Here is a 14,320-nt window from a genome sequence, read left to right as displayed (position 1 = left end):
TGAGTCATGTAAGTTACATCGCATAAACAGAATAGTAGCTAGAGGTTATCTAACCGACTATCCGACGAAGCGATAATGGAATTCGACACCCCTCGCCAATGCTTGATGTCCTAGGAGGTTAAGAAAATACCCGTAACTTGCAAATTATAACAAACTTTAAAATGTAGGGAGTGAGTACCTCCTTCTCCCCCAAGTGACGCCTATTATGTACGCAAATGTTACTATATTAATCTCCTAACTCGACTGTAACAAAAATCGTTTGGGGTTCAAATAGGGTTGCCACATTTCATAAGTGAAAATCCGGGAGGTCGCTGACCGGAAGGAGTTTCTAAAGCAATGTAAATGTAACTTTAGTTTCATTCATTGGCAATATGAACATCATGCATACGTTTGCTTCGTTACTTTTCCTTCTTGAATTTAATTTTGTATTTATCCTCTTGTTTATTTTTTTCTATAATCCTCTAATCAAATTTCCTTTTTCCTGTAGGTGTGAGAGGTGGCCCTTTCCAAAGACACCCAAATGTCAACCTCTTTTCCAAATAGCACACCCTGGACTGCAATTTGCAGACTAGCGAGGTTCTGGCGCCTAAGCTCACAGCGAGTATGACTCATGTTGCGTTGTCCATATATAGTATACAGGGTGTCTCAAAAGTAATAGCGCAAACTGACACAGGTGAAAGTACACGATAAAAGAAGCAAAAAAGTCTCAGTAAACATGGATCTGCAAACGAGCCGTTTTCGAGATAATCGCGAATGTGTGATTACAAGCCGCCACTGACTTCATTGTTTGTAAACGTCGTGCTAGTTGGTAAAATGCTAATAATGTGTGTTTAGAAGCCGTCACTAATTGCATTTTGTAAACACCGAGTGCTTTACTCCTTGCGCGTTCCGAGATTTGATCTTTGTTTACAAAAGATAACATTTCCGAGAGGTGGTGTTGTAATCAAACAGGATGAATACAATCAGTACACAGTCTAATCGTACTGTGGGAGTCACTTTTCTTACTGTATTATTAGCATTTTACCAACTAGGACGACGTTTACAAACAATGAAGTCAGTGGCGGCTTGTAATCACACATTCGCGATTATCTCGAAAACGGCTCGTTTGCAGACCCGTGTTTACTGAGACTTTTTTACTTCTATTGTCGTGTACTTTCACCTGTGTCAGTTTGCGCTATTACTTATGAGACACACTGTGTATGCTTGTGATTGTCCCTTCATCCATTTCATGTTATCATCATGCATCTTCATCTTCGGGATTAGCCAAAAGTGGCGGCAAAGTGAAGGGAAATAAATCAAGTAAAATCAACCGTTCTCGTATTGTTATTAAATGTAAATTGTAGATTGAAATGCCATACTTCTAATGCGTATGTAGTTTTAATTATGACTTCCAGTTTATATAATCGTGTAATTACAATATACAACATAGTAATTGATCGTACACTTTTGCCGTTGCGGTCCATCCAAAGAAAGAATGAAAATCGACCTTACCTTTCCAGATGGAAAATTGTGAAATAAACCCCCTGCGCCACCATAGGTTTAAGGTTCGAGTCCTTGCCCAGGCATATATATTCTTTTGTTCCAGCTTGTTTTCAATCCACTTTTTGCACAGAAAGGCTAATTGGGACTGGACTTACAGTTTAAAGTGGGATCCGAATCATTATGTGTCTCCACCGGGGGCCAAACTCATGTTGACGACGTACCGATTGTCATCGAGATATTCATTTGTGTTTGACAATTTTAGTCACCATTTACTTCCCTCATCGTCGTGATTAATCTAATGAAGTAGAAAAAGTACATTAGACTGCATCTTCGGTGAAAGGATAATAAACTAAATAAATTGAATGGAGGAATCAACACGCTTCTTTATATTTAGTTCCTTTTCCTTATGAATAAAGCTACATTAAGAATCATTTTTATCTATAAAATTAGAATTACGTAAATGGGCGTCCGCAGATTTTTTCCCAGGAAGGATAAGAAAGGAATTATTTCCAATGGGGCAAGAAAGGCATTTCCCCCGATACACTGCTTCAGTTTGTAGATTGTAGTTGTCGCGTTTTGTACCAGTCTTGTATTAATTATTAGTTCCATGCAATAATTATCGGAAATTACTGTGCCTGAAACAAATCACATGTATGAATATACAATTTTAACCTGCGCACGGCCTGCTCTCGACCCTTCTTCCATTCTGGACGCACGCCGCTTACGGAAAACATGAGACAGTGTTTCAAACTGAAGCTGGTTCTCCGTTCCTTGTTTCATCATTTCACCGAACCGAAGAAAGCGAATAAGTTAGTTATGTATGCATATTAATTTTGAATAGTCTTAAACAGTTGATCAACATATTTAGAGTGATCCATCATTATCCTCGTCTAAATCAACAAGACTTCAATATTACAATTTGACACAGTTTTCCTGGTATGGTAACCTTCATATTAAGCTGGCAACACTACTTGCATTTGTACTCTTTGTGTACACTTCTCCCGCCCGCAGTCTGGGTGAGCTTCCAATCAAGAACTGGCTTTCTTACAGCGATTCAAATTCGCCAATTACTCTCATCCTCTAAAAAGTGGCAGTGCAACTTGTAATGGTGGATAATATAAATACGAAGGCAGAAATCGTTGTCTATTAGTTTGGTGAAATTTATACTACAAGGTTATATAGTGGCCAGTTGTGTTTGAAGCATCACATACATATAACTTGCAAAGGTGAGTATAATTTAGAAAGTAAGCAGTTGACATTTTTGTACAAGAAAACGTTATGTCGAATGTACGTTAATGAATCTAGCGCGCTTTGTTGTACGTGAGCTCTTTATAGAAAGTGCCTTAAATTTTTGTCTTTCGAAGACAAGACTTGTCTCCGGCTTAACAAAGAAGACAGTTTATCGTGAGGATATTTATATTTTTTTTGGTAATGTATTCGAGAAGTTTTCACCACGTGATTCTCGTGGTTTTTTGTTAATTTTCTTTTTCTTGTAAATATGTTTAGTTTTTAGACTGGATTTTGTCTGCTTTTATAATAGGTTGGTTAAGAGGAATACACACATGGTTTGATAACTCTGGTACCGAAAAAGAAATTCAAAATTAGGCTTACGATGTATAAAGCATGGCGTGTGCTTTGCGTTTGTTGGGATAAGTCTGGATTTTGTCATTATCCCTGATTATAGAGTGCCATCGGAGTTTTTTTTTTTGCATGTAGTTTCTTTGATCAGATCTGTCCAAAAAATTAACTTATTTTAAATTTGGGAGCGAATTTACAATATAGAGAAAGTCTCCAATTTTGTTAATTTTCGGTATACTAACTAATTTTGACCTCCTAATCACGAATCTGTTGGAAAAAACCGGCGGTCACGTCTGAAAATTTCGATGAATTTAGGGGTGAAATGAGTGCTAATGGAACCTAACCTAACAGGCCTAACCTAACCTCGTGTGAATGGTTCGTGGGGCTACCCGTGGATGGTTTTTGGGGCTAACGTCAATGGTTTGTGGGGCTACCCGTGGATGGTTTTTGGGGCTAACGTCAATGGTTTGTGGGGCTACCCGTGGATGGCTTTTGGCGCTAACGAAAATTTTTGTACAATTTCCAGACGTGACCGCCGGTTTTTTACAACAGATTCATGATTAGGAGGTCAAAATTAGTTAGTATACCGCAAATTAACGAAATTGGAGACTTTCTCTATATTGTAAATTCTAGCCTAAATTTGTAATAGTTGGAGTATTGGTCGTACCTTTTTGTTTAAGTGCAAAGGAGTTACCTTTGTTAAGATTGCACGGGCGTAAGTGAAACTACAGACTGAATGTGTGTATGAGGAGGAAAATTAAGTTGCCTCCAATTCCTAGTGATATGCTGATCACGTTCAACACTCTTCAAATGGTTTCTGTACTATTAATGTACATTATTAGATTTATCAGTAACCGCCTTCAACAGGTCTCATGATTTTACTGTTTGGGGGATTTATTTTGCATAATAGATGTTCTGTTGGAAAATTTAGTTTTGCACGTCTTGGTCAGGTTAAGCAGCTAGGTTCCCTGTGGCTAAAATATAAACCATAAATTTGCATAGTGTGTAGATGAAATAGGTTAAATGCTCTTTGTAATAGTAATAACAACTCATCTTTATTTTTCCACTTTATGCTTGATGGCTAATGTGAGTTTAACTTACAAAAATTTGACAGCGTGTGAAACTATAGCATAAGTATATGAAAATTCAGTTGAAAGTAGCTCATGTGCTAGTCTCACCACCTGGTAACAGTAGTTGCATCCATTTATTATTACCCATGTATTTGCTAAATATGTTGATTGTATTTAAGGTACTAGTTTACTATCCTTCGGACACATTTATTTATTTTTACAGAAGAAACTACTTACCGTAATAAGTTCCTGTAGCATTGTCGAACATCGGGAAAGTGTTTTGTGTGATGTGGGAATGTTTCATAGCTGAAATTCATGTTGTTCGTTGAAAATTAATTCTCCGACGGAGAATAGCTAGCCCCACGAACCATTGGTGCATGGATAGGTTAGTTCTGTTAGGTTAGGAAACATAGTTAAAATTTGGTGTCGTGTTAGTATCAGGATCTAGAAATTGGAAATAATTGCGAACCATTGGCACGTGGTTAGGTTAGGAAACATTTCAAAATTCATCAAAACAACGTTGATACACCTTCAGGAATGTTCCGTGAAGCAGATATGTAAGTACGAATGTCAAAAATTGCCGAAACTAAAAAAATTAGAGGTGTCCGAAGGATAGTAAATTTTTACCATGTTTCGATCTCTCTTGGCTACAGTTTCTGTACGGTGAGCTTGTGACCCATTTCTGAATGGGTTGTTTGAGGTAGTACACAATCCTGCTGAAAACTCTACTCCTGGCAATGGAATAGTATTGCTTAGATCCTTGTCCATTGTCTCCTGGTACACTCGAGCTGATGTTTCAACCCCTTTTCTTGCAGAAAAGGAGCTCAGTGATGCTATGGTAATGCCCCCTTTCCCATCATACCATGATTGAAGCAGAATGTGGCCCCTGCGGACCCTTCCTACTAACTTCTTGTGTTTCACCAGCTGACTTCCCTATCTTCCAGGCTGCTATAACAGCCATGGTTTTCATAATCACCCCATTTCATTATGAAAGCTAAGGACAAATGTTCTATCACTTCTGTATCAAAATTCCCTATAGAAAGAGAAACTTATTAGGGGGGTCACAGGTGTCATTTCATTTTTAGTTACTTATTGGCTGACACTCATAAAGTACTATACAAAATTTACTAATAGGCCTACTGATCTGATATAAAATTGCAAATGCTCCTTGAATGTACGATGATTGGTTCATTCACCTCCTTCATTAATATATATATAACCAGGTGATTGTGGTGGTTTTTTGCCTTTCAAAAGAAACTGCCTATTTAGACATGTACTTTACAAAACCATGACATTAATTATGTTCATCTTAGGGGGGGATAAAAAATGCGGTTGATAATTAGAAGACTTAAGTGAGTACTAAAATGAGGAAAATTTTGATCTCCGGGAAACTTATTTCTTCAATTTTACAAAAGAAAGTACTTGCAGAACTGAGTTTCTGTAGACTTTTGAAAGGTCATGGAAGTGGTTTTTTTCCCATCGTTTAATTTATTTGGCCAGTAGATGTATTTTTCAAGATTAATGTCTCTCCGATGCACAAAAGCTGTTGCCTCTGTCCTTCCACTACGTGAACCAAATGTTGTGTGCGTTTGATGATGTAACCCCAAGTCAATGTTTCCAACAATGCGTTTTTTTTTTTTTTTTTTTTGCAAGAACATGATAATTTATCTATGTTTGCCTAACCTTGCCGGGCATGGTTCATGGGACTATTTATGAATGGCTTGTTAGGCTATCTGTAGATGGTGTGTGGGGAAAGTAGGTATTCTTCGGTGAAGAAGGTTTGAAACACTGCATACCCACTGATGATAGACAATGCTAGTCAAGATTGCAAGCGAAAAACGAACGAACAATAATTACTCGATATGTGGAAAATTGAAATTTTTTCATGAAAAAAGTGAAATTCCACCTTCAAGAATCCTTAGCAATGCAGAATATGTAAGTACGAATGTGAAAAGTAACAAAATAAACAAATTTGAGGCATTTCGCAGAGATTGAAATTTTAATCTAAAATGTTTTCCGTGAAACTTAATTTACTAAAATGTTTTCTGCGAAAAGTAAGTTTTTAGTACTCGCTTAAGTCTTCTATATGTTCTTATTTATAAATTAAACGGCAGAATATCACACTAATTTGCAGATTGTTTATAAATATGTCAGATCGGTAATATTACTGATAAAAGAGATGCACCATAGGCCATTGTAAAATAATATTTAGAATAGTAATGTACTGGATATTGAGTTCTCTGGAAAAAATGTGCGGATTCTGTAAAATTCTGGGAAAGTGCAGTTAGTTTATGTGGAAACCCTGTACATTGAACGCCTGCTGTAACAAAGTTACATGCCACTAATATGTAACTGCGGTACCCTTGATCCTCTGTACCCCCTTGAAAAGTGAAATATTTTGCATGGTTTATGGAGATTGTTTGTTTTCAGTTATTTTTGGTTCATGGTAATGCTATTGTAAAGTAAAACAAAAATCGTTTGGGGTTCAAATAGGGTTGCTACATTTCATAAGTGAAAATCCATACCATGACGCAGAACAATGTGAAGGCTTCACTCAAGTGAATATGGCACCCAACATGATTATAACAGTGGCTAAATTTTACATAGTTAGGTTTGGGATGTGTTCTTTTGCTATTTAAGTGTGCGTACAAACTGGTTTTACTAATAAAGTGCGAATGTCCTTTGAAATGGTAGGTTTTTACTTACACATGCCACACTTTAGGATCAAATATCTCCATTATTTGTGTTTTCCGCACGCTGAACCATTCTCCTATTACATATAACATTGAAATCTGCAGATCTATAGAAAAAATCTCCAGGATATACTGTAGGTCAATGGTCTCATAACTGCTCAAGAAGTGAGGATGTACTCTCAATTTCTCCCTCATATAGTTCCCAATAAGCTACTTCCTGTGATATATTAACTTTTGGTCCAAGTTCAGATTGTTTAATTCCCATCCCATCATGGTACACAGGGATTTTTTACATGGTGCAATTTATATTTATCGCATACTTCGGCGTTTTAGCGATTACTTAACTGCGTGTTTGCTTGGAAAAGTTTTTCCACCTCTGTATACTACTACAGGATTCTTTTCCTGCAATGAGCCATTCGTTTGTCATTTTGGTTATGGACTGCTGCTACCATCGAGCTCACATGTGTGGCGTGCAAGGGGATTTTGTAGTTAGGTTAGGAGAGTAAGGTTTAGGGCTTTTCATATTCAAATAACGTTTCTAAATTCTCTCATGGTTGGGTTAGGCAAGCCATGTGTAGGTCTCTTAGCATTACAATAATTCCCTTAAATGCTTTCAACATCGCAAAATGTTGGTGTTGGTCTCAAGCATAACACCCCTTTGAGCCTTATATCGGCAGTTATCTGTTGAATGCCTTGTCAATGGGAAGCTGGGATATTTGCATTACGTACCTTTTACATCTTCTTTTTGGTGATAAATAAGACTTTTCGGAACTGCAGACAGTGCTAATTATTTTCAGGAAGCTTCAAATTTACTTTCACAATCATTTCCACTATTCTACAATATTTGGTCTATGATCAAAAAAATGCTTTGGGATGGTAAGCACAGATTCTAGCATAAGGTACTTTGTCTTTTTTTCCCCCAATAAATTGCACTTTTCGAACTCTAAAACAGTGGCAATTACTTTTCATCAAGGTTCAATTTAATGTGACAATAATTTCTGCAATACTTAGTCTTTTTTTCTATGAAACATTCAGAACTGTTACGAAACTTTTGAATGACATGGAGATGTAGACAGGGGTAGAAGAAACTTATAATAATTCAGGAGACAGCCTTTTATTTTCTCAAATATGGTTGAAGAAAGCTGCAAATCCAACAATCAAAAAGCTACACATTTTCATATACATTCTTAAAACAATTTAATGTATTAAGGCAAGATGGGATTAAAATTCATTCTTGCACCTGGGTGTCCTTTCTAAAGAAGACTCTACCAGTAACAGCATCAGTAACTATGCAATACATTCTAATGTATGGCCGCAAAATGCAAAAATTTAAAAATTCACATTGTACTAGTTATGGAAATTTCCTTTACATTTTTTTTATAAGTGAATTCTAAATATTTAAAATATATTTCGTGAGAAATATATTTGAAAATTCAGATGCCAGGTGAAAAAAATTCCCTGGATATAGATATGTACATGCTCATGCACATGTGTGTGGGTGTAAACACCTGCAAAGTTTCTGAAAGGCGGGCATGCCATGGGAACAGATAATCACTGGGGAGTAAGCCTTAACTTTGTCAACAGGTTCTCACCTTTTTATCCGCATGAAATGGAAACGTGTATGCTAGAGAAGTAGCGAAATGTGTGGGACCTTAGTTTTTCATTCTAAAAATTGTCCTTGTTTTGTTGGCTGATCTACCAACTGGCTTCAACTTTCTAATTTCATCTTTTTTATTTTATCAGTGAAAAATGCAGATATGTATGACTAAGTGTAATGTAATGAAGGCCATAGATAAAATGAAAATTATAAGGGCATTCAGTGGATGTTTGATTTCTTGTGCCTGAATCAGACGAGGGGATTTTCCAGTTGGACTTTGGACTAGTTGTGTGAATTTTTCCCTCACGTGATACTTCTTACCGTACTTGTCTGTATACTTTTGTTGCCACAAGACATTGCACACAGCAGACAAGATAAAAAGATGGACGAGCAATTTGAAGAACATTGGATAATATCTACTGTTACTAAAAATTAAAATAATGAAAAGTATTGCCTAGAAATTGGCTAGAAACACAATATGGTAGATAATCAATGCATACTGAACAAACTTTTTTTTATGAGCTCTGGTATGCATGTTCATGCACAAGATTTGCAGGATTCAATTGTTATAAGAATAATTTTGTTCATCTAAATATGTCAAACATTTAATACGCTTGTAATAATAAGGATTTTCATTATTGGCTAATCACATTTGTCACATACAAATCTCATTGTTTTGGATAAATTCCTAAATATTAATGAGCTGTAAACGAATGCTGCACATCATCTGTTAACTTTTTGTTTTATCGAGAAGCTAACAAAAACAATCAAACCAATACTCTGAAACCAGACAAAAAGACTTTGCTTTGCGAAACTCTCAGATTGTCTACATGTGGCCAAACTTTGCTTTGATTGGCTGTTCCACAGAATCTAGCAGAGTAAGAAAGTTGCAATTAGAACATGGCCTAGTCGTCAAGACTATTGGTGAGCCCAACTTAAGAGTTCAGTATGGGGCTTATGGCAACAGTGTTGCCGCATGGTGCGCAGTAGAAGAGAGCTCCAGCATGCATCGAGCGTCTGCTGTAGTACATGCTGCAACAAAAGTTAGCGGTCAACGGGTACTGTTCAATACAAGAATGCATGATTTGGTGGGAAGCTGTTCATTGTTGCCGCTGTTGGTCCAGAATAACGACGGCCCGTGGAGGAAGATTTAAAAATAACTTTTTCCGAATATATCTACTTTTATACGTCTTGCTGTCTATTTTATCACATGCGTCGGCAGTGTTTTTTTTTCTTTTATGTACAGAAAGGCTAATCAGGACTGGACCTACAGTTTAAAGTGGGATCCGAACCACTATGTGCCTCCAACGGGTATCGACCCTGGGATCCCTTGATTACCACTGCACCATCGGGGAGGCCTCTCCCCCCCCCCCCCCCCCCCCCCGTGTCGTCGCATTTTAATCGAGGGATTAGGGTTCGACATCCGGTGGAGGCTCATAGTGGTTCATATCTCTCATAAAACCGTAGGCCCAGTACCAATTAACATATCTGTGCATAAAAGTGGATTCATAACTCAATTAACCAATTATTAGTAGAGGTGTGAAATAGATGAAGTTCTGTTGTATTTGAGTGAACAATGATTACAGAAAGAAAGAGAAATACGTCGGAAATATTCAATCTAAAATGCTCTCGCTTTGTGTCCATCAGTTAACGTTATTGCCTTGCAAGCAACAAGTCTCTGATGAAATTTACTTTTAGTATCTCATAAATCTATTCCCTATTTATGCATTTGCGTCAAACCTTGATTTATTATTTTAACTACTATCTGTAAAAGAACTGCCCGATCATTTTATTTAGTATAATGCTATCATTACTTTTTATAATACTTACTCATCCTTTGGGAAGATCAAGTGAACCTGGGGGTCTCTCGCTAGATCCGCCAATGCATACAATATGCCTCTTTTTGGAGAATTACCTAAAATGAGAAAATGAGCACACAAATAAGAAACCACTTGACCCCGCGGAAGCCTATTCACGAACTTTTGCCTGGCCATTCTCCACCCCCTTCCCTCTCCCCAACACCTGTTTGCAGCGAGTGGCAACAGGCGGCTGTTATTTTTAACTCCCCAAATCGTGGTTAAATCCAAGAAAGGAAAGCACCTTTCTTGAATGGTCTGAATTGTAAAAGAAGGTATAGACCATCAAAACCTTAAGTTTCCTCTGCTTTTTGTATATTTATTATTTTCTCCTCGAATGTTAATGGCTTTTGTTTCCGACGGAAACACACATGTTTGGGGGTGGTGATCTCAAAGATAAAAGCCCATAACAGCCCATACTGAACTCTTAACTTGGGCTGCACTATAGTAAAGTAGCCAGTCCAGTGCCAACTAGGACATTCCTACTGGAAATACAGTTCCGTGTGATTCGGTCTTTATTTGCAACCATATCAAACTTAAACTACCCATAGGTACATACAGTGTGTGATTTAACTTTTATGCTTGGAAATTTGATCTGTTGTTTAGACAGAAATAGCTATTATCAACAACAAGAAAATGGTAAAATGAAAGCCACATAACAAATCATAGATTTCTTAATTCAGATATCTTTCAGAGCATTCACTATCCTACTGAAGGCTCTACTGAATTATATGGCTTCATGAATAATTGTTGCATTTTGCAGATTCTAAATTTGCCATTTTACTTGTTCCACAATATTTGAACTTTTTTAGAGGAAGAACTGCCAAAAACTTTTCATCGAATAAAACTCTGCTTTCTTTTTCAAGGATTGAATGTGAGAGTTGTGAAGTTAGAATTCCTGCAATGATTTAATTTGATGATGATGTTAGTCCTTTTGCAGCAAACAATAACAAATTCTGATGCCCATTTATCATTGTATGTTATACCAGTTTCACAATGTTCTGATGGGGTCACCAATAGTTTGAAAAATGAAAGGAATTATGATTTGTGAACAGATTTAAATGTAAAAATTCTAGTAATTATTTTATTTTGATTTGGGTGGGGGAGAGTTGATTTTTTTCTTGCTGAGATACTAGATCCCAGTGAGATGGGGATATCCCACTTACACTGCATTTGGCCTAAACTACTGCTGTTTCCATGCTTGCCTAACATTGACCCTTTTAGCAGAAGTCACATATGTCAGCCCCACATTGGGGGAAGGTACTTACATATTTTCCTTCGACAACTACATTTTGTCTGTTTTATGTTAAGAGTTTGTTTGATGCTGCTAGTATTTGTATGTGTCTCCTGGTTTTATTTTTGTGTACAAACTATATTTCATGAGAGAGAAACTAGAGAAAATGCTCTGGGCAATGGAAAATTTCACTTGGTAGGTTATGTTTTAACACCAGATACCTTAGTTTATTTTAAATTCATAAATTTCAAATAACCATATTGTGTAGAACATCAAAATCTGTTGATAAATACTCCGGTAGGTGCATGGGGTACCAGCGTCCCCCATTTATTGCAAGATTACAATACTGTGAATAATATTACACATGGATGTTTCTGTGTAGCTGAATGTTCTTTTTTGTAAGCTCACCTGTGTTGCTCTGTTGCACTTCTAAGCCACGTAATATTATAAAGTTGGGGTACAGCTGCCCCCATGTGCCTAAATACATCACAAGGAAAATATCAGGTACGGAGCATGTAGCAGATTCAGATGTTATACATAAGTGGGTTTGTGAGGATGGGAAAGACACGTAGGCATGTGTTAGTGCCACAAGTGAACGTGAAAGTGACCAAAAGAGATGTTACATACTTTTGCACATGGGGGATGACTGTCTTATCAAGCATGCAACTTATATTAACTTTATAATATTACGTTACTTAAAAAATGCAGTAGAAAATTGCAGCTCTTAGAAAAAGGCAAAGGGAGAACATTCAGCATGCATGCACAGTTACACTGTGCATTTCATACCTTAATGAAAGTTCAAGGATTGGGTGGCAGGTGTACCCCACATGCCTAAGTATGTTACAGGAAATGACACACCTAAGTCAGGGTTAAACAAAGACTTTGGTTAAGTAGGGAGGGTGGGTCATTGATCCCAATTCATCTTGAGTGGTTTTCTGTTGCCATTCTTCATTTAAATCTTATTTCATGGATTTTCACCCCTACCACACAAAAATTCAACCATAAATCTTGCAGTGTAGTATCTAGCAGTAGGGAGTCAGGTTAATATTTCCGTTGTAGAATCTTTCGCCTGTTCCAATTACTTCTTTTCCCATTCATTTTGAGAAGATTAGGTCATTAGTAAAAATCATCAGATGTTTGTTTATTTGGCATGGAACAAGTAGCCTACTCAAAAGAGTGGTACATTTTGTTAAAGTTATTAGGTTCATGAATTAATTCGGGCCTCCTCGATGGCACATTGTTGCATCGTTGCCTTGTCATCAAGGGGTCCCAGGTTCGATATCTGGTGGTCTCATAGTGGTTCGGATCGCAGTTTAAACTGTAAGTCTAGTCCCGATTAGCCTTCTGTGCATAAAGTGGGCTTAAAACAAAAACTCATGAATTGATCAGAATTTATTTCTTTGGCATAGTGGAGCAAGTATTCAAAGGAAACATGGTCTTTTTTCAACTTTCTCACCAGATACCTTCATGACTTGGCAACATTCGTACACCTAGTGGGTGCTTCGTCTGACCAAGTCTCAGCCTCTTTGCCCATGCAAATGAAATATCTCTTTTTCAAATGACCCACTTCAGTGCTTCAAAATGAGCAAAGTACCACATGCCAGTTTTGCAATGTAATTTACCTCAGTAGCTGAGATGTTGTGCTCATGATCTACCGAAGGTTGAGAGTTTATCTACAGAGGGACCAAAACAGATCTCAAAGTAGAAACTTTTCTGTAAATTTCATTTTTTCTATTTTTAGAAGGGAAGGGCATACCAAAATTTCCTTTCTCACAAGAGAAGAAACCATACATACCCCAACTGTGTAAAATACATAGTTTCTATTACACTTTTGTGCGGCACTGCATATTTGAAAAGTGCATGCTTGAGTACTTCCTGCCTGTAGAGGTTAAAAGAGGCTACCGCCCGCTAAAGGTTAAAAGGTAAAGTGCTCCCCTGTGCTATGCACCGTGCCATGAAGGTGTATAGGTGGTGTGGGGTTACGGCCAAACAGTTTCTTGATCACGGTCGAAGATGGGAGTGATGCGATCAGCACCACGCCCCTGCCTGCCTTTACCCCCAGTTTCCTCCTGGTACCCGCTTTATATTTCTCAGTTCTCCCCCACTGGCGATCAAACCCGGATATCTCGCATGGTAGATGCCCTAATGACTGAGCTACCATGGCTCTAAAGGTTATCAAACTTAAAATTGTTTTCCAATGTGGGGAAAATGAAGTATCGTTCTTTGTTTTATTCACTTACACATTATTTTTGCTACATAAGGTCTGTCAAAATATTACATCCAATATGACATCTACATTTAATTTAATGAAAGAATGCCTCATGTAGGAGCTTCATGTCTCATTTCCCAAAAGTTGCTATATATATATATATATATATATATATATATAATTTTTTTTTTAGCAAAATGTGGTTTAAAAAATGCTGTTTTGCATGAAAGTAATTGGTATTAAAATATACTTAGGTTTCCTTTAATACCCAGAATTATCAAATTAATCCGCATATAATTCCTAGAACTTCTTAACAACTAAGTGTAAAAACAACCTTTCTTGTGTGTACCAGATTCATTATCAAACATTCATTTAAAAATATGACACTTGGCCCTGTATTGTAAGTTCATCCCCTAAGTCATAGATTGGGACGGTTTGATATTTACAGCTTGACAAAGATTAGAGAAACACACTTGTGCATTATTGAACTTTCAACTGCAAGAAAACTGAGGGAGCATGGGTGATGCAATCAGCTGCTTGTACTGTAAACCTGCCTCTGTGTTGCCAGAATGTGTGGCATTCAACATGTCAGTCACCTTTC

The 14,320-nt window shown here is 37.2% G+C and overlaps 1 protein-coding gene across 1 annotated transcript in view; it reads left to right on the top strand.

Moving 5' to 3' along the window:
- Positions 1-2,504: 2,504 nt before the first annotated feature.
- Positions 2,505-14,320, top strand: part of stai (stathmin) — a 56,908-nt gene continuing 45,092 nt past the window's right edge. The window contains exon 1 of the mRNA XM_083142330.1: positions 2,505-2,708. The gene's annotated coding sequence lies outside the window, so the exon portion shown is untranslated. The remainder of the gene's footprint in view (positions 2,709-14,320) is intronic.

This window comes from Lepisma saccharinum, chromosome 20 (assembly GCF_977018435.1).
Source record: "Lepisma saccharinum chromosome 20, izLepSacc3.1, whole genome shotgun sequence".
NCBI classification, from domain to species: Eukaryota; Metazoa; Arthropoda; class Insecta; order Zygentoma; family Lepismatidae; genus Lepisma; species Lepisma saccharinum.
The sequence above is the reverse complement of the archived record's forward strand: the minus strand, read 5'-3'. Positions and strand labels throughout refer to the sequence as shown.